This window comes from Pteronotus mesoamericanus, unplaced genomic scaffold (assembly GCF_021234165.1).
Source record: "Pteronotus mesoamericanus isolate MK-2021 breed Mesoamerican mustached bat unplaced genomic scaffold, CSHL_Meso_final contig_181, whole genome shotgun sequence".
NCBI lineage: Eukaryota > Metazoa > Chordata > Mammalia > Chiroptera > Mormoopidae > Pteronotus > Pteronotus mesoamericanus.
Window position 1 is genome coordinate 449132 of NW_026555077.1, and position 24391 is coordinate 473522.

Consider the following 24391-nt stretch of genomic DNA (forward strand, 5'->3'; position numbering starts at 1 on the left):
CAGGAATACAGGCTTGCTCCACTTGTTCACGCATTCCCTCCATAGCAGCCATGTGGGTCTAGCCGCCATGCAGACCGCAAAGACAGAACATATAGCAGAACAGCCAGGAATGAACTAAGCTACCTGGATGGGGACTGAGGCTTCTCAGCAGTTGTCTGGGCTCCAAAGAACTAAGCTTTAAGAGGAAATAGAAACTCTGGACACTGGCTTTAGTTTTGGCCTTGCTCAAGATATTGATGGATTTTTTTCCATGGAGAAACAGAAAAATGTGGGACACAGGGGCAGCCTTCCATTTCCACCTGAATAAACTTTGCTACACCGCAATCCACCGTGTGTGGGTCCATGTAAATGCGTTTATCACAAACCCGTGAAAGAACCCCGCTTCCAATGGCAACACTAAAACTTAAGTATGTAATCAAGCACATCTGACAACAAAGCACGCTTAGTTGATACTGAGCCCTTTCATATTATAAAAATATAGATAGTTAAAATAGATACGTTATAAAACAATTTAGCAATAGAATGTCTAAAAAATAGACATAAAATAAGATAATTACCTGAAGCCGGAAAAGTAATTTAGAGCCAAATTTTTTAAATTGTTCTTAACTTGCAGAGGCTAAAGGAGTAGTGAAACTACATATAGATGCTAAGGATGGAACACTAAACTGTAATTCCTATCGAAGAATGGGAGACAATGACTACAGCTGGCAGAAGATGTGGATCTAAAATGGAGACATCTCTCTTTAGATGGCAAGGTTAGAGTATTTTTCTATTTGGAAAAAACCAAAAAAAGCAAACAAGGAAAGCCCCTTCTACTTATCCAGGGAAGGATTTATGAAGTTTTCTCCTACTTAAGATCTGTGTGGGGAAATTATAGTAAACTTCTCTGAAATGTACTTCAAAAGTTCATAGTGCATGGTCCTCACAAATGTAGAACCTTGGAAGATGTGAACTCTGAGATGGAATTTATCTACTTAGGTGGATTCCCTATGATCAACCAAAAGCCCAAGCTTTATGAACAATAAGTCCAGCAGCTATTTGCTTGCAGGGGCCCCTCATGTACTCTGTATATCTGGAAGAACCTCAGACTGGACTCTCAGCTTCCTGTACTATGCCTTGCTTATTTATACCATCTCAGACTGACTCAACCACTGCATTAAATCCATAGTTGCAGCTTTTAACCAAAGCACTGAGACCTACTATGTCTAATCAGAACTGCACAATTTGCATACCTCATTTACATAAGTGGACCTAAATGAAAACTTGGGTGGGAATTTTTGCTACAAAAGACTGCCTCTCCTTTGTCTCTGTGGAGCACAATCCAGGTTGCTACCTGAACTTGTGTCTCTTGGGCTACAGCTCCACTTTGCTCGAATAAATGCTCTTTATTTGTTTAATACAGCCTAAAATTAATTTTGTTTTTACACATAGAAACAAATAAGCAAATGGAAACAAAACAAAAATACTGGTCAAGATACAGTTACAATCTACAATTATAAGTTAAAAGATTCAATAAGTTAGCATGAGGAAGAGACAATAAATAGTAATCAGAAGAATTCTCACCTTGAGTCTAAAACAATATGACAATCTGATAGGAGTCATGTTTAAAATGATTATGAAGATAAAGAGACATTGATGTGATAATAAAAAACAACAAAAATTGTCAGAAAAAGGAAGCATTGAAAAGAAAAAACTAGAAATAAAAAAAATTTGTCATGCACTGTGTAAGGCCATTTCAGTCAAAAGTTCAAGGATGGATCAAAACCACCATGAGGTACCACCTCACACCAGTCAGAATGGCCATCATAAACAGATCCACAAACAACAGGTGCTGGCTAGGCTGTGGAGAAAAGGGAACCCTAGTACACTGTTGGTGGGAATGCAGACTGGTGCAGCCACTGTGGAAAGCAGTGTGGAATTTCCTCAAAAAGCTGAAAATGGAACTGCCTTTTGATCCAGTGATTCCCCTGCTGGGACTATACCCTAAGAACACCAAAATGCCAATACAAAAGAACCTATGCACCCCCATGTTCATAGCAGCACAATTTACAATAGCCAAGTGTTGGAAGCAACCTAAATGCCCATCAGTAGATGATTGGATCAAAAAGTAATGGTACATATACACAATGGAATACTACACAGCAGAAAGAAAAAAAAAGAACTACTAAACTTTGTGACAGCATGGATGGAACTGGAGAGCATTATGCTAAACGAAATAAGCCAGGGGGCGAAAGACAAATACCATATGATCTCACCTATAAGTGGAACCTAACCAACAATACAAAGACGCAAGGAAAATAAGACCAGCAACACTGAAAGGAAAAGAAACCAACAGAGACAAGAGGGAAGGAGGGAGGAGGGGCGGGGAAAAGGAAGGGAAGGGGAAAGTCAAGGAACATATAGCAAGGACTCATGGACAAAACCAAAGGGGAAGAGCTGAGGGAGGGAAGGAGGGAGGGAGCAAGGGAAAGTGGTGGGAGGTAGGCAGAGACAAATGTATTTGAAAAAATAAATTAAAAAAAAAAAGTTCAAGGATGAATTGACCACATATATGATGGTGGTCCCAGAGGATTAGCATGAATCTAAAATTCCTCACTCCTAGTGACATCTTAGCCTAACCCATTCCTCTTTTGTGATGATCTCAATCTATTGGCTAGAAATGTCTGAGGCCCTCACCTGGGCCACTCACTGTGAGCTTCCCAAACACAACTATTTTTGAAAATCAGTGTTGCATCTGAATCAGCCCTTGTGGTTCCTATTATGATTGCAAGGCATCTTTCAACAGTAACCATTACAAAACTTTAAGGAAAAATAGTTTATTCCTTACAGGCTCTGGTACACACAAGACAAGCCAGGATGCAAATTGCAAGGAGGGTGAGTGAAGGACCTTCATATCACAGAGAGAACAGTGGGATTCTGCTTCATTTGAGGTCCAGTATGAGGGCCTAAGTTTTCAATGGATCACTTTTTTATTGGTGAGTTTAAATCATAACAGCAGGAATTTAAGCTCAAAAAGAGAAAGACAAAAATAGCTCAAATAATAAGTTATAGAAATCAACCAAGGTGTATAAAAGAAGCTTCAGTGTGGAGGAGGTGGCCTGGCCCTCTATCTAGTCCCACGGCTGGCAATGTGTCTAACTGTGACAGCCCTCTTTGAAGTCAAAGCATGGGCAATCAAAGCTTAAATCAGGCACTTGCATTATTACAAAAAAAGGCCAAGTGTCATGATTTAGTATACAATTACTCAAGTGTTTGGAATGGTGCTGTTGTACATAAACTTACTATGTCCCCATAGCTGCTATATCCTTTAATTTGTGTAAGTACACATTATGATGTTAGCACAATGACAAATATCTCAGACTATTTATTTCCCCATCCTTAAGTTGCACGTGACTGTATTCACTACATTAAAACTAAATAAAAGACTAAACAGCAGGGCTCACTTTGGCAACACATATACTAAAATTGGAATGATACAGAGAAGATTAGCATGGCCCGTGAGCTAGGAAGACACACAAATTAATGAAGTATTCCATATTTTTAGCCTGGTACTGGCATAAAAACAAACACATGGATCAGTGGAACAGAAGAGAGACTCCAGAAATAAGCCCATGTCTGTATGGTAAATTGATATTTGACAAAGGGGGCAGGAGAATAGAATGGAGTGAAAATACCCTCTTCAATAAATGGTGTTGGGAAATCTGGACAAGTACATACAAAAAAATGAAACTAGACCACCAACCTACACCATACACCAGAATAAATTCGAGAAGAGTGAGAGACCTAAATATAAGTCATGACATCATAGAAGTCCTAGAGGTAAACATAGGTAGTAAATATCAGATATCCCATGAAGCAATATTTTTGCCAATATATTTCCTAGGACAAAGAAAATAAGAGAAAAAATAAACAATTGGAACTATATCATATTTAAAACAAACAAACAAACAAAAACTTCTGCACAGCTAAAGAAATCATCATCAAAATGAAAAGGGAACTGGCTGTATGGGAAAACATATTTATCAATGATACCTCAGACAATGGTTTGATCTCCTAAATACATAAAGAACTCATACACCTCCACACCAGTAAGACAAACAATCCAATTAAAAAATGGGCAAAGGATCTGAATAAACACTTCTCCAAAGAGGACATACAGATTGCCCATAGACATATGAAAGGATGTTCTACATCACTAGCCATCAGAGAGATGCAAATTAAAACCACAATGAGGTATCACCCTCATACCAATCAGAATGGCCATCATTAATAAATCAACAAACAATGAGTGCTGGCGAGGTTGTGGAGAAAAGGGAACCCTAGTGCACTGTTGGTGGGAATGCAGACTGGTACAGCCACTGTGGAAAACAGTATGGAATTTCCTAAAAAATCTAAAAATGGAACTTCCTTTTGACCAAGCAATTCCACTGCTAGGATTATACCCTAAGAATTCTAATACACCAATTCAAAAGAACCTATGCACCCCAAGTTTATAGCAGCATTATTTACAATAGTTAAGTGCTGGAAATAGTCTAAGTGCCCATCAGTAAATGAGTGGAGTGAAAAAATGTGGTACATTTACACAATGGAATACTATGCAGCAGAAAGAAAAAAGGTACTCCTACCGTTTGCTACAGCATGGATGGACCTAGAGAACCTTATGCTAAGTGAAATAAGCCAGGTGGTGAAAGACAAATACCACATGATCTTGCCTATAAGAGGAGCCCAATCAACAAAGCAGAAAAGCAAGCAAAATATAACCAGAAGCATAGAAACAAGGAACAGACTGACAGCGACCAGAAGGGAGTGGGAGGGGGATAATGGGGAAAAGAAGGGGAGGGGACTAGACAAAGAACATGTATGAATGTCCCATGGACACAGACAACAGTGTGGGGATTGACTGTGAGAGTCGGGACTGGGCTGGGCAGAGGAGAGCAAAGATGTAAATATTAGGACAACTGTAATAGAATAACAATAAAATATTTAATAAAAATACTAAACAGATCAAAATTAGTAATCTGGAGTATTTGTCATTTGGAAAGTATCTGTGATCACCCATGTTACAGCAAATAGATGTAAAAAAAAAAAAGCAAAAAATAAAGGGACAGTTAAGAAACAAAAGGGATAGGATGAACTGTTCCTATTTATGTATATTAATGTGATGATGGAGTGGAGGAAGGCAATATTGAAAAGTTAGTGGGTAAGAATCTTCCAGAATTAAAGTTTAAATCTTCAGATTGAAAAAAAAACCATAGTTAATAAAAACCAGACTTTAAAAAAAAATGTCTAGACAATATTTAGTCTAAAAATAGAAGAACACCAAAGACAGAGAGAGATAAAATTCAGAGTACCTTCAGATGAACAACAATTGGATTAATAGATTATTTTTAAGCAATATTAATAAACAATGTAACAAGTAACATGTGCTAGGTGATTAAGGCAAATATCTGAGACCTTTTAATTCTAGATCCAGATGAACTATCATTCAAGATTCAGTGCAAAGTGAAGATATTTTCTGATAAAATAGAATGTTCTTTATATATTCTTGCTGAATGTACCATAAAGGATACAAAAACAAATGAATAAATTCAATTCTGAAAGAGAGAGTGATATGAAAAAAACAATGGAAAGCATCATCTATAAAAATGCCACAGCAATAATTTCCAATGGTGTATTAAAACCAGGTGGAATCAAAACAATGTAGAATAATAACAGGGATTTCATATGGGGCTAATTGCTATTCAAGCATTCTGACATCCTGGAATATTTGGAGGGTGATAGAGCTATTGACCTCCTTTGTGTATTGCCAAGTTGAGAATACTTGTTAAAAATTCAAGAATAACTACCGTAAAACCAGAAATATGCACCTTTAAATACTGTTGTGGGAAAAGAAAGAGGATAATAATCAACTTATTAAATTGAAGACACAATCACAACAACGAAACATAAACATTTCATTTAAAAAAGAGCCTGGAAAATATTCTCATATGATAATTTAAAGCAGATAATATAAATGAAATAAATACATATTTTAAATATGCATAAGTGACCAAAATGTCATGCTAGTGGAATAAAAAGCAAACTGGCCAAAATTTAGATACCTTATGGTGCAATTTATTTTTAAATGTACATTAAACAGTTCCTGTTATAAACTATATAAAAATTTAGAAGGCACAGATGCACTCTAACTTCAGGTTGCTCATAAAACAACTCAAGCTTAGGAAAAAAAGAAATTAGATGAAGTGAAATGTTCCTCGCTTTCTTCATAATATTTTATTCTTTATAACTTTTTTGCTGTGTTATATTTTATTTCTTTTAAGACAAAGAATATAAAGTAAATATTGCAAAGTGTCAACAGTTGTTAAATTTATTTGGTGGATAGATTGTGCTATTTTTTATATTTTTCTTTTATTTTATCACAAACATTTTAATATGAAACAGTAGAGTTTAAACATTATAAAAGTTGCAAAATTGGTATTAGGAGAAATTATAAAACAGGAATATTATAAAACAGGATATATCCACGGAGCATATCTTTGTTATATACCACAGGTAATCTCAATTATGTTATTACTTTTCCTGTTTTCATGCCTCTTTTAGCAAGCTAGGTTTGGACCTATAAATTTCAGTAACCCGTTTTAGATGTTTGGTGTTGGTAGCAACAGTTGTTCTTACACTTTCCCTGATACTTGAAGAGCTCTAGCCAATAACTAAGTTTACCACCTCATTTTCCCTTTCCAATCTCTTGAAGAATCACATTATCAAATTACCCAATCATCAAAGATTATATGGTCAGATTATTGTGAGAGAGATGCTGTAGCTCAGAAGTGATACACAGAGAAACTGGTTGTGGTGGCAGGATTTAATATCTGAATCCACACGTAACCCTATCAATTTCCCAATCTTGATTTATTTTTGTGGCTGCACTTTGGGCTTTGAATAACTTAGGACAACATTGTATTTAAAAGATTAGAAAAGGGAGTTATTGAGGACCCCCTTTATTGTCGTTATCAAGGAATTGGAACTTTTCCATCTGCTGAAAGGTTGGCTATATTCAAATTATAAAAAAACATATTTTTGCTTAAAAATAAAGTTTTTCTTGTTTAAGTGATAAATGATTGGATTGTTACTCTTATTTTCAAGAAATTCACATACAATCTATGATCAAATAAATGAGTTAAATAGGAAATTGGGCAGACTTAAGTTTTAAGGCAGCCTAACTTTAATTCCAAAAAAGACATTATATTTTTAGTAATAAATGTTAGAGACATTCTAAAATACAGGTAAATTTAATATAGGTATGTTGGTTTTACACCAAGTAATGTGGTGATATAAAAATTGCTTTTCCTTAGACAATTGTTTCCAATCTAAGTTAGTTTTTTACTTTCATGCACACTAAATTCTGTTAAATTTCAATAAAAAAAAATTACAGTTAAAATTCCATGTATACAATGCAATAGGTACAAAAATAATAACCAGTTAAAGTTGACCCTAGAACGATGTGGAGGGTAGATGTGCCAACACTCTGCACAATCAAAAATTCACATGTAAATTCTGATGTCCCCAAAACTTAACTAGTTACAGCCTACTGTTGCTGGAAGCCTATGATTGACATAAAAGTCTATTAATACATATTTTATATGTTTTATGGACCCATGCAGTTCAAACCCATGTTGTTCAAGGGTACACTGTTATTTTGGAGCATCATCAATCAGATGTAACATTATTAGTAACTAATATGATGTAGTTAGATAAGGAAAACACTTTTTACCAGTTCATTTTTCCAGTATACCCTTTTAAGGCGGCTTATATTTAGATTTAAGAGGAAGTTAAAGTTGTTAATTTTTTTTAACGAAGAAACATTGAATGTGTAATATGAGCCAGATAATTTGCTGCATGACATGGATATAAAAGTTAAATATAGAGATAATACCATTATATATACCATCATATGTACACCTTGTGATGTTATAACTTAACATAGAAGAATTCACAGAGTGCTTGAGAGCATATTAAATTAATAATGATATATTGGCAAAGGGTAAGGAGAGGGGCATTCCAGGGAAAGGGGATCAAGTCGCTAGTCTATATGCAATCCATATAGCCATGTAGTTCGATATCACAGAAGCACAGGCCATTAATGCCAAAGATGCAGCTGGAAACACATAGAATTATCCTTTGAAGATATAAGAACACTTTGTGAAATGAGCACATTTTAGTATATGTAATTTTCAAAAAATTCTGGAACTATAAATCATACATTTCATCCATATTTTCTAGTATTGACAGATAAATTTATGCCAGGGAATTCTTTTAAAATATTTTTAAAAAGTAACACATTCATTAAATACAACTATCCATTCATTGTTATGATATGTATTATCCTGAGTTTACATGGAAATTGTTTATTAAAATTTGAATGTCATTCTTTGTTAAAATATTCTGTAATCAATGGAATCACCATTAAATGTGTTGGGAACGTTTATTCAACTTTATTTCAGCAAATCAAAGATAATAATATTGTTCAAAGGGTAACATTAATTATAGGAAGATCTTTCTCTAGAATTTGATTAGTGGACCTCTATTTAAATGATGGTAACTACCCCTCTGACAAAATCTATTGGCTCCCATTAAATAGTTTCTTTGTAAACCTAGAAACATACACAGTCCCTTAGGCTGAAGCTCACAAAACAGGAGCTTTTCTTTAATGCACTGTATCCCTTGGTTTATGGCTGTCTAGTATGGCAGGTGTTTAACAAAAGTAAATCTCTGTAACTGTTAGTCAAACAATGACAGTTAATAGAAGTTTTACCCAGTGGTGTCATAGTAATAATTAACAATTATTATAGCAAAAAGGAAAAGCATGATAATAAAAAAGTCAGAAGCTAATAAAGAAAAGGAATGAAGTAACTGCATGAACACTATACCCATGCAATCATTGTAAATAAATCCCTTTAACAAAGCAACTCTGTATCAGAGGAACAAGCAGCAGAAACTGGAGGGGACCCATAGTTCATCATTCATTCTACTTCACATGACTCCAACTCCATGCCCTTCCGACCCAGGAGGTAATTGGTACTTAGATTTTATAATTTAATGCTTTGTTAGGAAGGTTCCACACTGTCAGAGTGTGATTTTTTAATTTCCTACTAAGCAAAAGGTAATTCTGAATGATTATCAGAGACACATGGAAACAGACACATAGATATGAAAAATGTAAGATTGAACTTCATCATAAGTGACCCAATTTTCATTTATTGAATGTAATTTTAGAACACAATGAAGTTCAACTACCAAATCAGTTGGTCTACAGCCTGCTATGATGTGGATGATTCATCACAAAAGACAAATATTCCCACTAACAGAGTCACTTTAATTATGCAACAAGACAGGCCAATTACTGACAATAATCTGATGAAGGAAGGAAGGAAAGAAGGAAGGAAGGAAGCAGAGAGATAAAGAGAAAAATAGAAACAATACATATCAGTTTAAGGTTTAAAAATACTTTCATATATTTTGTCTCATTTAAACAAAAGAACCAAGAACCTTACATATACAATCTCATTTAATCCTAACATCATAACATCAACAACTCCAGTACTCAACCATCCTTAAACTTGGTGTTTTGGGTCCAATCATCTTTATAGGAAACCATATTCTGTTAATTAAAATGCGTGAAAACTAGAAAAGAGAGGATCCATGAATATTTGTCACTAGTGTAATGGGAGGCAGAACATGGGTCCCCTGAAAGTAGGGGAGCCACCTCACAGACCTGTCTTCAGGCAGGATTAGGGGCAGGGTTAGCGGGAGTACAGCACTTAAGACACATTGCATAACGAAGGCAAATTAATAGCTGTGCCTTCCTGAAGAGAAGGCGGCTGCTGCCCAGGGCAAATTGTGTGATTGTGAGAGTATGCAGTGATTCATGACATAGCCGGGGCGCAGGTGGGTGGGAAGGAGCACATGCCTTCCCCAGATGCCTGTGCATCACTGAGAACTCTTGCCCTGACTAAAGATGGCAATCAAAAGAGGGTCAAAGACATTGGGGAGCTGGCAAAAATGGCAGACACTAAGGCAACGTAGGAAGAGCTAGATATGAGGTTACATAGGAAGTTCCAAGGCAAGCACTTAAATAGAGATGGCCGAAGATCACTAGAGGAGCCAAAAAGAGAGGAGGAGTTCTGCCTGGAGAGCTGACAGAGCTTCAGGAAACTGCCAAGCCAAGCACACAGGGATGTAAGATATGCTTGAAGCTGAACTGTGACTGGAAATGCCGAGTTACAGACTTCTGCTTCTCTGAAAGACATACGAAGAAGTTGCTCTCTTGGTAAGGAGACTTTTGGTACAGGACTTTAGAGATTAGTGTAAGCTGTCTCGATGTTCTGGGCTTCTGGCCCTGCTCCCTGAACAAACAGGAGCACTTGTGGAACCAGGAGATGCAGGGCCTAACAGGGGCTTAGACACAGCAGAGCATGGGAACTCACTCCTAGAGGCAGGGTCCCTTGCAGGGACATGTGCCTCCTTAGTCTCCACCTTGTGAGAAAGTGTAACATGGCACATGGTTTCCTGAAATGTTATGTGGAGACCAAGAATGACATACCCCAGATCCTGAAGGAGAGAGCTGCTGGGAGAGGATGGCAGCTCTGAAACCTATGAGTGCGCATTTCAGAGAGGATGGAGATCTGTTACTGTGACTGGCTGATGAACAGATTAGGGTATGGGGAACTTTTGGGCATGGTTTTGGCTTATAGCCTTTTGGTGAGCAAGAGAGACTCTGAGCAGGAGTGCTCTCAGCAACCCCAAGATGGGAACCCTGTTAATAAAAACCTGTTTCCTTCAACACTAATGGTTGAGTCATGTAAACTAAAAGTGCAAAGTGGCCAAGCCCCAGTTTGTGCTGTTATACTAGCACATTCAAATCAATTACATTATTTGATTATTTTATATTTTTCATAAGGAAGGTAGATTTTACTCTATCATAAAGTATTGGGGACCACTCTGCGCGGTACTGGGAACTGCAGCCCGTGAAAGAATGCAATATAATTACTGAAGCTTGCTCTGGTTTGCACGGCCTTGTTAAGGAAAAACAAGGTGTTTTACTTCACCATAAGGAGATAATTCCTGAGGCCCGAGAACTGTGCCTTAATGATCATCTGGCACCAACTTGTCTGACAGACCTTGATTTAAGACAAACCTCTGTATATCTTCAATTTATTATCTATTGCCTTTTGATGTAGAATTCATAGGCTCTGTATGAGTGCTGTATACGTCTGTGCGTATTTCGTTCTCAATAAAAGCCACTTCGAGAGAAGGGTTCAGGGCATTCTCCACTAGAGGGAATCCCCGACCCCCTCTCCTGACAGGCAAATTGTGTCTGGTACAGTTTATTTCCTCGTCCAGGGTGACCTGGAGCAGCTCTGTGGGACAGAGCCCTCCCTCAGTGAAAGGATGTGTATAGAGGTTCATGAACTCTTGAGTGTGAGTGTGAGTGTGAGTGTGTGTGTGTAAAGCTGAGGAATGCAGAGGGAGCATGGGCAGGGCAGAACGAATGGGGGACAGATGATGGAGCTGACCAGTGGGGATAAGTGTATCTTTTTTTTTTGCATTTTATTTCCACACCTGGTACAGTGACTGGAGGTAAGTGTTCCATAAATATTTGTGTAATGATTTATGGTAAATCAGAATGAAGGTCACTACTGTAGACAAATATCACAAATTTTGCTATTCCTGAACCATATCAAATGAAACTCCACATATGACATTACTTTAATTTTGTTAGCTTTTAATATTAAATGAGTAACTAATTCTCTGTATAAACCTTAGCTTTTCCTCACTCATCAAGTAATCAAACTCAGGCAACCTCTGGTTCTGATCAGTGCTGAGCACAGGGACTGTTATGCAGGGGGCACTTGGTGAGTTAGTAAAAAGTACATGAACAAACACAGTCTAAGGAACATGAGTGATAAAAAATTAAAATACTGTTCATTAATTGGAAACAAATACTTTTCATTGTCTATTAGGGAATGGCACAAATGACCATAGATTGACGAGGAAGTAAAATGATGGGAATCTTCATGGCCCATGATCATGACTATTTACAAAAGGCTTTACTGAGAGGCAATATTTCATTTGTTAAGATTACAGACTCCATAGCCAAACTGCCTGGATCCATAACACAGCACTAAAACTTGTGTAATATAAGGCAATTAATAAACATCTTTTATGTCTCCATTTCTCTTGTGTACAATGGGGATTATAATAGAGTCTATTTTATGACGGCAGTGAGGATTACATTATTATGCAGAATTTATGCTCAGCCAAATAAATAAATACTTAAGCACACTAAATACAAACTAAGATAACATATGCCCAAAAAGCGTCAAAGTATAGATTTCCACTTGTAAGCTGTTATCTTCAAGTTGCAAATGATAAGTTTTATATATATGAAATGAATAAACAGAAAATATAAAGCTAATTATGGATCTACAATGCTGTGAAACTTACTACATTCTTTTGATGTTTTTTGAAACTCTTAGTGACATGTAGGTTTTAGCTTAACTAAACTTCTCTCACACTTAAATGTAGTAACAAACAAACACTGAGATTGGTTTTTCAAATTGCTACTGAAAATGAATTTTTCATCTCACATTTACGTGCCCATAGAAACCTCATAGTTTAAAAGCTTATTTTGTTAATGTACTCATTAATTCAGTAGATGAGTATAGAAAGCTTAACATTTGTCCAGAACATACAAGACATTCTGTCAGTATTTGTTAAATACGATTTGCAAGACTTTATCAGTTCTGCCAGATAATAACACAATGAGAATATCTCCTGATAGTTTGCTACATTTATGATAAAGGGATAGTGACTTGGTGAGGTATAAAACCAGAATGTTGTATAGAAATAAACATTTTATTGTAATCAGCATTCAGACAGCTAGGTGGAATACCTCCCCTCCCAAAAAGGAAGCCCAGGACCATATGGTTTCACTGGTGAACTCTACCAAATATTTAAAAAATTAATGCTAATCTTTAAATTCTTAAAAAAAATTAAAATGAGGGAACATTTCCTGACTTATTTTATGAGGTTAGCATTACCCTGATAGAAATTTCATGATTAAACACTCACTTTTTCTGATTCACAAAAGAATGTCATTTTAAAGCTGCAATTTTTCTACCCAATAGTGAATACATTCTAAATAATTATGAAAAGCAATAGAAAAATCTTGTCCTCGGTACATATTTTACTCAGTATTGACAATGTTTTAGTATGTCATTATGTTGTAAATTGAGGTCACTCATATTTTATTCCAAGAACATGCACTGACAACAAAGGAAATGGTTTAAATATACATATTCATCAATTTAGTGCTTTTCTATTGGGGAAGGATTTATCAGAATGATTTGGGATTTTCTCTATGCCTTTCCCCTTTTGCATCAATTCCATTCTAATGGAGAACTATTGTATCCCTCAGGTTTGGAAGTAGGATTTAAAAAAAAATAAAGAAAAATCATTGCTTAACTACATAGGATTCTGAAAAATAAACACATAACTAATTCTGAGTTCAATGTTCCAAGCATACATGATCTTTCTGCATTTTCTAAATTATGTAAACTTTATATGAGTTGCATTCATTGTAAATTATGTCTAATTCATTCATTTATTTTTATTAAACATACAATATCGACCAGCCAGGCATGTGCTAAGATATAAGGATACATATGGGAGTACCATGGTGAGTGAAAATACATATTTTATATTTTTCAATACTATTTACATTTGAGATGTGTCTTATTAATATAAAGAGAACATAATCACAAAACTATAAGAAACAATGTTAGAAATAGATTAAATAATGAACCAAACATATGAACATAAAATATGATTGCTCTAAGATATAAATTAGAAATGCAGGACATAGGGTGCATATGCATGGAGCATACTCTTTTATAATTATATATCCACATATTTCACACATAAAAGAAGCAAAGTAATAATATTTTAGAGTTTTACCACAGTTGGCACTCCTTAATATTCCACTATGGTTAGCCAAAATGCATAGATTTGAATGCTTTTCCCAGACAGTTTCTCACCCCTTTGATAAGAATATACATATTTCAGAGATAATATCATTGAGCAGTTCCTCTTGATCCGTATACTTTAGAAGGAAGGAATCAGTCTTCTTTCGAAGTATATTCTTGTTTCTCTGAATGTTGCCCCACAACCCTTAGAACCAATGTCATTTTTTTCTTATTTGTTTATAATACTTCTTACCTTAGAAAATCACAAGAAAAAACTTGATCTTGGTCCTTCCTTGAAATCTGCATATGCAGCTTAAACCCCAAGGTGCACATGCAGGTTTGCAACTGGCCAGGATCTGAAATGTCCTCATGTGATCTATATATATTACCAATGTAGCTTCAACATGATTTTTTATAAAAGCATGCCAGAGTCATGCCATTGTCATTTTTAGCAAAGACCTATATGGAAAATTTTGTAATTCACAATAGTGAATCTGGGGTTTTACAAAGTGTGAGTAAAATAATGTCTACGTGGTCTTCAAAGGAAGAAAACAACAATTTCTGAGAACTTACCCTAACAACCTCTTTAAATATCTGAGGTAAGGCAATAATAATATATCTCAAGTAATCTGAATAGTAAGGAGAAAGACATGCTCAGTAAAAGGCATCTCCAGAATCATTTCTTAAATTTATATTGAGCATGTTCTTTTGATTTTCATTAAGGTATGCCCAGGTAGTTTTATTTTCATTCCAGGTACATTCATACTTGAGAGTTCATTTCAAGTGAATCAAGCTGTTGAACAACATTTTTATCAGCTGTGAACACTAAATGTGATAGCAGAAAATAGAGTCTGCAAGGAAGTGTGAAACAGAGTTTTGAATGGGGCACTGAAGCAACCATGTGCAAACTTTAAGTTGACAGGTGAGCACACATGCACCATGCTTTTCTAAAATATCTGTTGTTTTTGCTTGCCCTATGAAGTAGGATGTTTTAGTGGTCAGTTTTGATTGACAAAAAATGTCTTCTGTCTCTCCATAGGTAAGTGGGCATTTGGTGGTATTAGGTGCATTTCACAAGACACAGATAATCATGGGAATATTTTGTTTTGAATTTCTGTTTTTCTCTGCGATTCCATTCAAATCTTTATTCTTCACCTTCATTGTTTTTCTTTATTTCTTTACACAGTATTATCATAAAACAACATTGCTCAGTATTTCTTTACTCAGTATTATCATAAAACAACTAAGCAGAAAAATACATAATATTTTTCTAAGATATTACTCTATTTATTTCTTTTAAATTATTTTTCTGCTTAGTAATTGTTACACTAGTTAGGGTTTATTTTTAATAATTCCATCATTTTTCATATTTTCTTTTATTTTATATTCAAATACAAAGATTTTAATCTGCTATGTGTAACAATCATTCAGAAACTGAATTATTTTTGTCTTTATTTGAAAGTTAACGTTATGGTTAAGAATTCTCAGGTTTTTTTGTTTGTTTTTTAGATGCTATGTGATTCTCATTTTTCCTTTTTTCTCTTGGCTTGTGTTGGGGAGTGGGATAAAATGTCTTCACAAACCTATTTTAATTCCTGGCAGAACAAGTTCTTTCACTGTGTCAAGCAATATTGTATCTGTAAAGCTGTTTAATTTGTCATTTTAACACTAGTGGGTAAGTGGCATAATTGCACATAGCACATGTCATTTGTGTGTGTTCACACAATTCAGAGACTACATTTGTTAGTAGAATCTATGGTGGAATATTGGAAAAAGTAGAATTTCCTACTACATGTTGATGTGCAATTTCTATCAAATCCACAGGGACTTATTATACTCTCTTCACTGACCCTTACTTCTAATTAATGCATTTCGGTTATGGCTGACTTAGCTAATCTCTCTTCCCATCGGAAACAATACAGTGTGTGCAGATATGTCTGTGCATGTGCGCTTTGTGTATGTTTATGCTTGAATACATAATGCATGTTGTTTTTAGGCAATGAAAACATTCTTTTTTATTGATTTTGAGAGAGAGAGAGAGAGAGAGAGAGATCAAATGGTGTTTCCACATATTTATGCATTCATTGGTTTCTCATTCTACCAAAGATCGAACCCACAACCTTAGCATATCAAAAGGATGCTCTAAGCAGCTGAACTACCCAGCCAGGGTTTAAAAACATTCTTTAAGAAGTCCATATTTAGACATACATATGTGAATTCAATAAAAGAATCTTCATTGGCACCATATTTACTAAAAGTATTTACAAAAAGTTATAAAGCAATCACAAAAAGTTTTTGATATCTTTAGGAGTTTATACCATAGTCTGTTTATATACTAAATTTAAAATAGATATTGAGAAGTAATACATTTTTAACATATAATCTTGTTCAGAAAAAGTTAAACACTATTAACTCTAACTCCAAAGTTGTTATTTTAAAATCTACCAAGGACTAATCTCCTTATATAATAACAATGAGACCACTTTATAATTTGAATATCAGGTTTATATTCGGAAAGCCTTTCACACATATCTTTGTGATGTTCTCTTCACATAGCACTACTCTGAATCCTCTCATGATCTGTGTAGTGGCAGTCCATTTTTACAGACCCTGAAGTCCCAAAGCTGAGTGTCTTAAACAGAGAAGATTTTGTGGCTACCCTCTTCCATTCACTTATTATTTTTTAACATTAATTTGAATCATCAGCAGCCCTGACACTTGTCATGAAGAATAAGCTTTTCAAACGACAAAGGGACTATGGATGTATAACTGACATTTGTTTACTTGAGAGTTCACTAGTCCTTTAACAAAAAAGAAGCAAACAACAACAGCAAAAAAGAATGTATAATAAAGGAGGAAGCCTGGTTGAGATTTTTTCTTAAGTTTAAGAGAGTGTGAAAGAAATTTTTCCTTCTACAATGAGTAAATATAAGCATTGCAAAAATAAGCTGAAATAGATTGAAAAAGGATAACATTTCTAATAATTATTTGATGATTGCAGATAAAGCAAAGTGAAATAAGTTTACATGTAACCTTAGCAATGTCAAAGAAAATATATCAAATTTCACTGTGTTTATTTCGAATCTTAAATTTTGGATTAGAGACATTTTTAGTGGTATTTGGTTAGCAGTCACTTTGTAAAATAAATCGTTCTATATTATGGTTGATTAGACTTTGTGGAAAGCCTTGACTTCTGCAGACACAACTGGCCAAAAAATGGTAACAAGTTTAGATTTTATGATGCCCTTTATATTTTTTAAATAGGCACATTCACTTTTAATTTTTTGAGTTAACTCCATCCTGCTTTCCACAGTGGCCACATCAGTATGCATTCCCACCAACAGCGCAAAAAGATTTCCTTTCTCCACATGCTCACCAACACCTGTTGTTTGTTAATTTATTGAAGATAGTCATCCTGAGAGGTATGAGGTGATATTTCATTGTTGTTTCAATTTGTTTTTCTCTGATGATCTGTGATGTTAAGCATCTTTTCGTATATCTGTTGGCTATCTGTGTGTCCTCTGGAGAAATGTCTATTCAGGTCTTATGCCCATTTTTTAAAATTAGATTGTTTTGGTTTTATTGGTGTTGAGTTTTTTTAAGTTCTTTATAAATTTTGGATAGTAATCCCTTATATGATATATCGGTGAATATATATCATATAAGTTCAAGGGATTGCCTTTTTATTTTGTTGATGGTTTTCTTTGTCGTGTAAAACCTTTTTAATGTGATGTAGTCCCATTTCTTTGTTTTTATTTCTGTTTCTTTTGCCTGAGGAGATATATCAGAAAAAATAGTACTATGAGCAATGTCTGAATTTTTACTGCTTATGTTTTCTTTTAGGATTTTTATTGTTTAAAGTTTCACATTTACATCTTTTAATTAATTTTTAATTTATTATTACATGTGTTATAAGAAGATGATCTAGTTAATTTTTCTGCACATATCTATCCAATTTTCCCAATATCATTTATTGAATAAACTATCTTTAGCCCATTGTATGTTCTTGTTTCCCTTGTAAAACAGTAATTGATTATAATAGCATGCATTTATTCCTGGGATCTCTATTCTGTTCTGCTGACCTATGTGTCTGTTTTTATGCCAGGGTCATGCTGTTTTGATTACTATGGCCTTATGACCAGCAATTCCACTTCAGGGAATTTATCTGAAGGACCCCAAAACACTAATTTGAAAGAACATAAACACACCTATGCTCATTGCAGCATTATTTACAATAGCCAAGATTTGGAAGCAGCCCAAGTGCCCATCAAGCAATGAGTGGACAAAACAACTATGGTGCTTTTACTTAATGGAATATTACTTGGCTGTAAAAAAGAAGAAAAATTTTACCTTTTGTGATGGCATGGGTGGACCTGGAGAACATTATACTAAGTGAAACAAGCCAATCAGAGAAATACAAATACCATATGATTTCACTCATAGGTGAAATCTAAAGAACAAACTGAACCAACATGCAAAATAGAGACCAACTCACAGATAGCAGGTTCATAGCTCAGGATGCAGAAATGTCGATAAGTAGAAAAATAGAGCTAAAAGAGAAAAAGGACTCATGGACACGGACAACATTGTGGTGATTGTGGGAGGGAGGGTGGTGGATGGAGGCAGAAAAGGGTGTAAAAGGGATAAAAGATAATGGAAAAATACAATAAAAATAAACTATTAGAAAATGTAAATCAAATAAATAAATAAATACAGACTGGTTCTGAAAAAAATAAATAAAAATAAAATAGACACATTCACATTAAAGCCTATACCATAAAATAAAATTCTAGAAGTTATATAAAGGCTAAAATACTAATTTTAATTATTCACATGATTTATGCAGTACCATTCTACAACATGAACAACAAAAATATAGTAACAACAGGAAGTTTACATAATCAGTACCTTCCTGACTCACTTGTTCCTGGTTACTTGGTTTATTTCTTGGTCTATCAAAAGTCTTCTGACTCTTTAGCAAGTGTTATTGAAAACATAATAATAAACAAGGAAGGCAACAAAAACAAAACCTACCAGGTAAATATCTCCCTTGTAAAAGACTTATTTTTTAAAAATTCAGAAAAAAATACTTCAGTCGACATGGAGGTGTAGGTAAACACAGCTCCCCTACTCGCACACCCACATCAAAATTGCAAATAAAATATAAAACAACCATCACTCAGAACCATCTGAAATCAAGTTGAATGGAAGTTCAACAACTACAGAATTAAAGAAATCACATCCATCTAGACTGGTAGGAGATACAGAGACAAAGAATGGGCTAGTCACACACCCACATGTGGTGCATAAGAATTTCAGGGGGTATTTCATGGGAGCAAGGGGTTTCAGTTCCATACCAGGCCCCTCAGCCCAGAGTTTGAGGATCAGGAAGATAACCTCCTATTACTTTTGGCTATAAAAATTTTCAGGGATTGAGTCAGTGTAAGAAACTGCGGGATTACAAAACAGTTCTTTCAAGACCCTCACTCAAACTCACTCTCTCAGCTTCAGCACCAGGGGAGTGGCTTGAAGTACACCAGTGGCATATGGGGAGGAACTGAGTGAGGAACAAGAACTGGTGGAAACTTTTCTCCTTCCTTTTCTGAACCCTATCCCCCTACACACAGAGCCATAGAACCACAGAACCACAGAACCAGCAGGCAGGAGCAATATCTGAGACTCCATTTACCTCTCTTGCTGATTGCCCCACCCTGGTGTTTCCCTGAGGCTCTGCTCCAACCAATTTATGTGCCCACCCAAGCAGTTAACAGTGGCTTTTCCATATGAATGTTGGTCTTGGCTCATCCTCTATATCTTCCTAAATCCTCTCAAACAGGTGGCCTCAGCAAGTTCCTAGCCCTCCACATGTTGCTAAATGATCCCAGTATCAGCACTAGTGGCAGCCAGAAAAGGTTCATAGCTTGGTTTCACATTGAAATCTCCAAGCCCGGCACAAGTAGCAACAACTGCAGAATGCTTTGTAGCTCATGCTGCGTAGCCCTGGGGAGAACACAAGTGGTAGCTGACCTTAGCCTGCACCACCTGGGAAATCCTAGTTTATGCACCCAGTGGATGACTACAGGTCATGTCAGAGCATCACTATCCTGCTCCTGAATGGAGGGAGGAGGTTGGTGCTCAGTGACCACAACCACTCCCTGCAGCTGACTGCCCTGGGTAAATCTCTTCTATTGACCTTATAACAACAATTACAAGAAAAGGGTGTACTGAGCCCCCCATGGAGGGCACACCTCGAGTACTAAGCTTGGGAGATGGGGCAGCTGTACTGCTGGAGCCTACAGGACACCTATTCTATTAGGTCACGCTACAAACACAGAGTGTAATAGAGGTTCTAACTAATACATAGAAACAAACCGAGGGAGGTGGCCAAAATGAGCAGACAAAAATACATGGCTCAAATGAAAGAACAGATAAAACTCCAGAAAAAGAACTAAACCAAAGGGAGATAAGCAATCTATCAGATGCAGAGTTGAAAACACTTATTGTACAGATGCTCAAGGAACTTAGTGAGGACATCAACAACATGCAAAAGATCCAGTCAAAAATGAAGGATACACTGATTGAAATAAAGAAAAATTTACAGATAGACAACAGTATGTAGAGTGGATGAAACCAAGAATCAAATCAATGATTTGGAACATAAGGAAGCCAAAAAACAACCAATCAGAATAACAAGAAGAAGAAAGAATCCAAAAAAATGAGCATGGTGTAAGCAGCCTCTGGAACAACTTCAAGTGTTCCAGCAGTCACATGATAGGGGTGCCAGAAGGAGAAGAGAAAAAGCAAGAAATTGGAAGTCTACCTAAAAATATAATGAAAGAAAACTCCCCTAATTTGGTGAAGGAAATAGACATGCAAGTTCAGAAAGCACAGAGAAACCCAAACAAGATGGACACAAAGAGTCCCACTCCAAGGCACATCATAATGAAAATGCCAAAGAGTAAAGATAAAGAGAGAATTTTAAAAGGAGCAAGAGAAAAGCATTTAGGTACCTACAGAGGAGTTCACATAATACTGTCAGCTGATTTCTCAAAAGGAGATTTTCAGGCTAGAAGTGATTGGCAAGAAATATTCAAAGTCATGAAAAGCAGGGACCTACAGACATGATTGATCTACCCAGCAAAGCTACCACATAGAATCAAAGGGCAGACAAAGAGCTTCCCAGACAAGAGAAAACTAAAGGAGTTCACCATCCCCAAACCATTGTTATATAAAATATTAAAAGGACTTATTTAACAAAATGAAGAAGATCAAAACTATAAAAAATAAAATGGAAATTAATACATATCAATCAACAATTGACTCTAAAAAGCAAACTAAACAAACAAGAACAGAGACAGAATCTTGGATACAAAGAGCATTTGATGATTGCCAGATGGGAGGGGTGTTTGTAGGAATGGGTGAAGAAGTGAAGACATTAAGAAGTACAGATAGGTAGCTACAGAATAACCATGGAGATGTAAAGTACAGTATATGAAATAGCGTAGCCAAAGAACTTATAAGCATGACCCATGGATATCAGCAAAGGTGTGGGGATTGCCGGAGGGAGTGGGTGGCGTTGGTGGAGGGGACAAAGGGGGAAAAATTGGGACAACTGTAATAGCATAATCAATAACATATAATTTAAAAATAAAAAAATCAGAGAAATATTTTATTAAAATAAAAACAAATTAAAATACCCCAAGGAATAGTAATCAAAAGTCCAAACTTTTGCAAAGGTGCAAAGGTGCAATCTTTCCTTGTTATTTATTCTGTGGTACATGAACACTTGATTTTAACTAACTAACTAACTAACTAACTATATATATATATATATATAAATATATAAACACACACACATACACATACACACATGTATATATATATATATTTACTCATTTTTATTTAATTAATACTTAATATGTACCATTTGTTAAGCATTATGTTAGACAAACCATTATGAAGTTATAATGGTTAGCAAAACAAAGGATATACCCCTGAAGAAATTTACAGATCAGTGGGTTGTTGGACAAATAAATAGGAATGATAATACCACAGAATATAAAGCTATGTGTAAACACATAAACCATATATACATATATACTCGGATGGGAGTAAACAAATGGGAGGTTTAATAATATGTAAAAAAATTAAAAAATATTGTCACATCTTACATAATATTGAATATGTCTGTGATCCTAGAGTTGATATCTTAAAAAAGAAAAAAATCAGTCAAATCATAAAAAATTTATGAATGTTACCACATTACAAAATGTCACTGTTTGCCCAAAAAAGTAAATTCATTTGTAAGATATAATAATCCCAGAAATGCATACCCTTAATAAAACAATTTTATACACAAAAATTTATCAAACCAGAAGTAAATGTATATAGTAATTACCAAAATAGGAGATGTCAATGTGCTTCTTCCAATATTGATATGTTAAAAAACAGTACAGATATAGGCTATTTACAGAACACAATGACGTAGATTTAATGGACATAGACGAATAAGACAGAGTATGCCCATCCTTCCCAAGCTTACAAAACATAACTTCAAAGGTGTCTACATACTAGGAATTAAGCATAGAACTGATCCAAAGAAATGACAAAAAAAAAAACTATGTTCTGTAATCATAATTTAATTAAATTTAAATATAAGAATATTACAATTGTACTTTCGGAAATCAAAATTTTGAGCAATGTATAATAAAAAAATAAACGATGAGATCTTTAAAATACTTAGAATTGTATAATAACAAATTACTATGTATTAAATGTTGAAGAATGGAATGAAAGCTTTACTTAAAGGGACATTCATAATTTTAAATAAATATATCAGTAAAGAAGAAAGATAGGCATAACTACGTTAGTATCCAAGTTAAGGAGTGAGAACACATAGTAGCATTTACCTAAGAAATCTAAACAGATCAGAAGAATGAAGGAATAGTTAAATAGACTATTTAACTAGCAAAGAAATAGTTAATGAAATTGGTAACAGTGACACAGTAGAGCAGATCAATGATGTCAACAGATGATCTGGAAATGTGTAAACAGCTTTCCAAATGTGTGGACAAAGGTACTGCAATAGCTGGAACAGATTTAGGCTAACACAAGATTGGTAGGTGAATTCACTAGCTTTCAATTTTTGGCAAGAGGTGAGCATGTAGATAAGCTAACAACTCTGAAGCAGTAAAGAAATAAAGGTTTAAGACACAGAAGCAAACACTTTAAGCAATGAAGACAAGTCATTGAGAAGCTAGGAGTTTGTTTCGAATTCACTGTACCCAAAATCGGGACCAAAATAATTTTTTCTTATCTTTAGTCCATGATCAGCTCATTGCTGTTGAAGCCAATCATCCCAGAGCCTCTTACAGAATTCATTTCTGTCATCGAGTTCGTTCAGAAAGCTGTTTCCTTCATGTCTTAATGGAGCTATTTAAATTTCTACAGCAGAAGCATAATCAATATCCTCCTACTGGAAAAGATCACAGGAATTCCCAACTCAAGTAGAAACTTACCAAATCTGAAGTATTTTGAGCTGGTTCAAACATTAAAAGAATGTTAGAGACCAGGAACCTCATGAAAACTTTTCTTCACTCAGAATATAAATGTATATGTAGAACTTCATAATGATATCTCAGAGTCATATCCTAAGATCGTACATAACTGAAGGGTAGTGTTTTTAGCACATGATTCACAGTGCAAATCTGAGCCCTGCTGTTTTGAAAGTTATTCGATGTCCACAGGTCACTGGGTACATTAATACATTAATAAATTATCCTTCAGAATGAATGTCAGCATGCCATATTTCAACAGAATAGATGAAAGATGGGACTATTATTAGAGGAATGACTATGAATAACTTTATTGTTTGAATATAATAATATACATAAAATATTATATGTATAATGATAAATATTAGAGAACAATTCTGAAAATGTGTCCCCTAAGGAAAAAAATACATGGTAGAAAGTAACAATGCTTATATAAACTTTGTAGTTTGTTCCTTAATTTTATTACTTTAACTCTACTTTTTCTTCAATCATTTAAAATAGTTTCATAATGTACAAGAAATTCATACATCTCAATTATGCCGCGAGTACTTTCTAATTGTTCTAACCTTTTCATCATTGATGAAACAACCACTATGACTCTTATTTCAGTAGTGGTTCCCAGAGCATCTCTCTTCAGTAATAAAAATGCTCACTTCAAATGTTAGCAGTTAAAGGACACTGAAAAATTAACTACCAAGTTCAGGGAAAAAAAGACCATCCTTCATAATATTTCCAAATCACAATTTAAGGAAGGAAATGTCATGAGCAGCCAAATCACACACCTAGTGGCCTAGAAATCATCCTAAGAACAAT

At 35.0% G+C, this 24391-nt stretch overlaps 1 protein-coding gene and 1 non-coding gene across 2 annotated transcripts in view; one reads left to right on the forward strand and one right to left on the reverse strand.

The window, feature by feature from the left end:
- LOC129065590 (neuronal growth regulator 1) overlaps positions 1 to 24391 on the reverse strand; it is a gene marked incomplete at its 3' end in the record, with an annotated part of 556915 nt that overhangs the window by 425025 nt on the left and 107499 nt on the right. The window lies entirely within an intron of this gene.
- On the forward strand, positions 3436 to 3542 carry LOC129065671 (U6 spliceosomal RNA). The gene has a single exon (XR_008528614.1). It is a non-coding gene; the product is annotated as a U6 spliceosomal RNA (small nuclear RNA).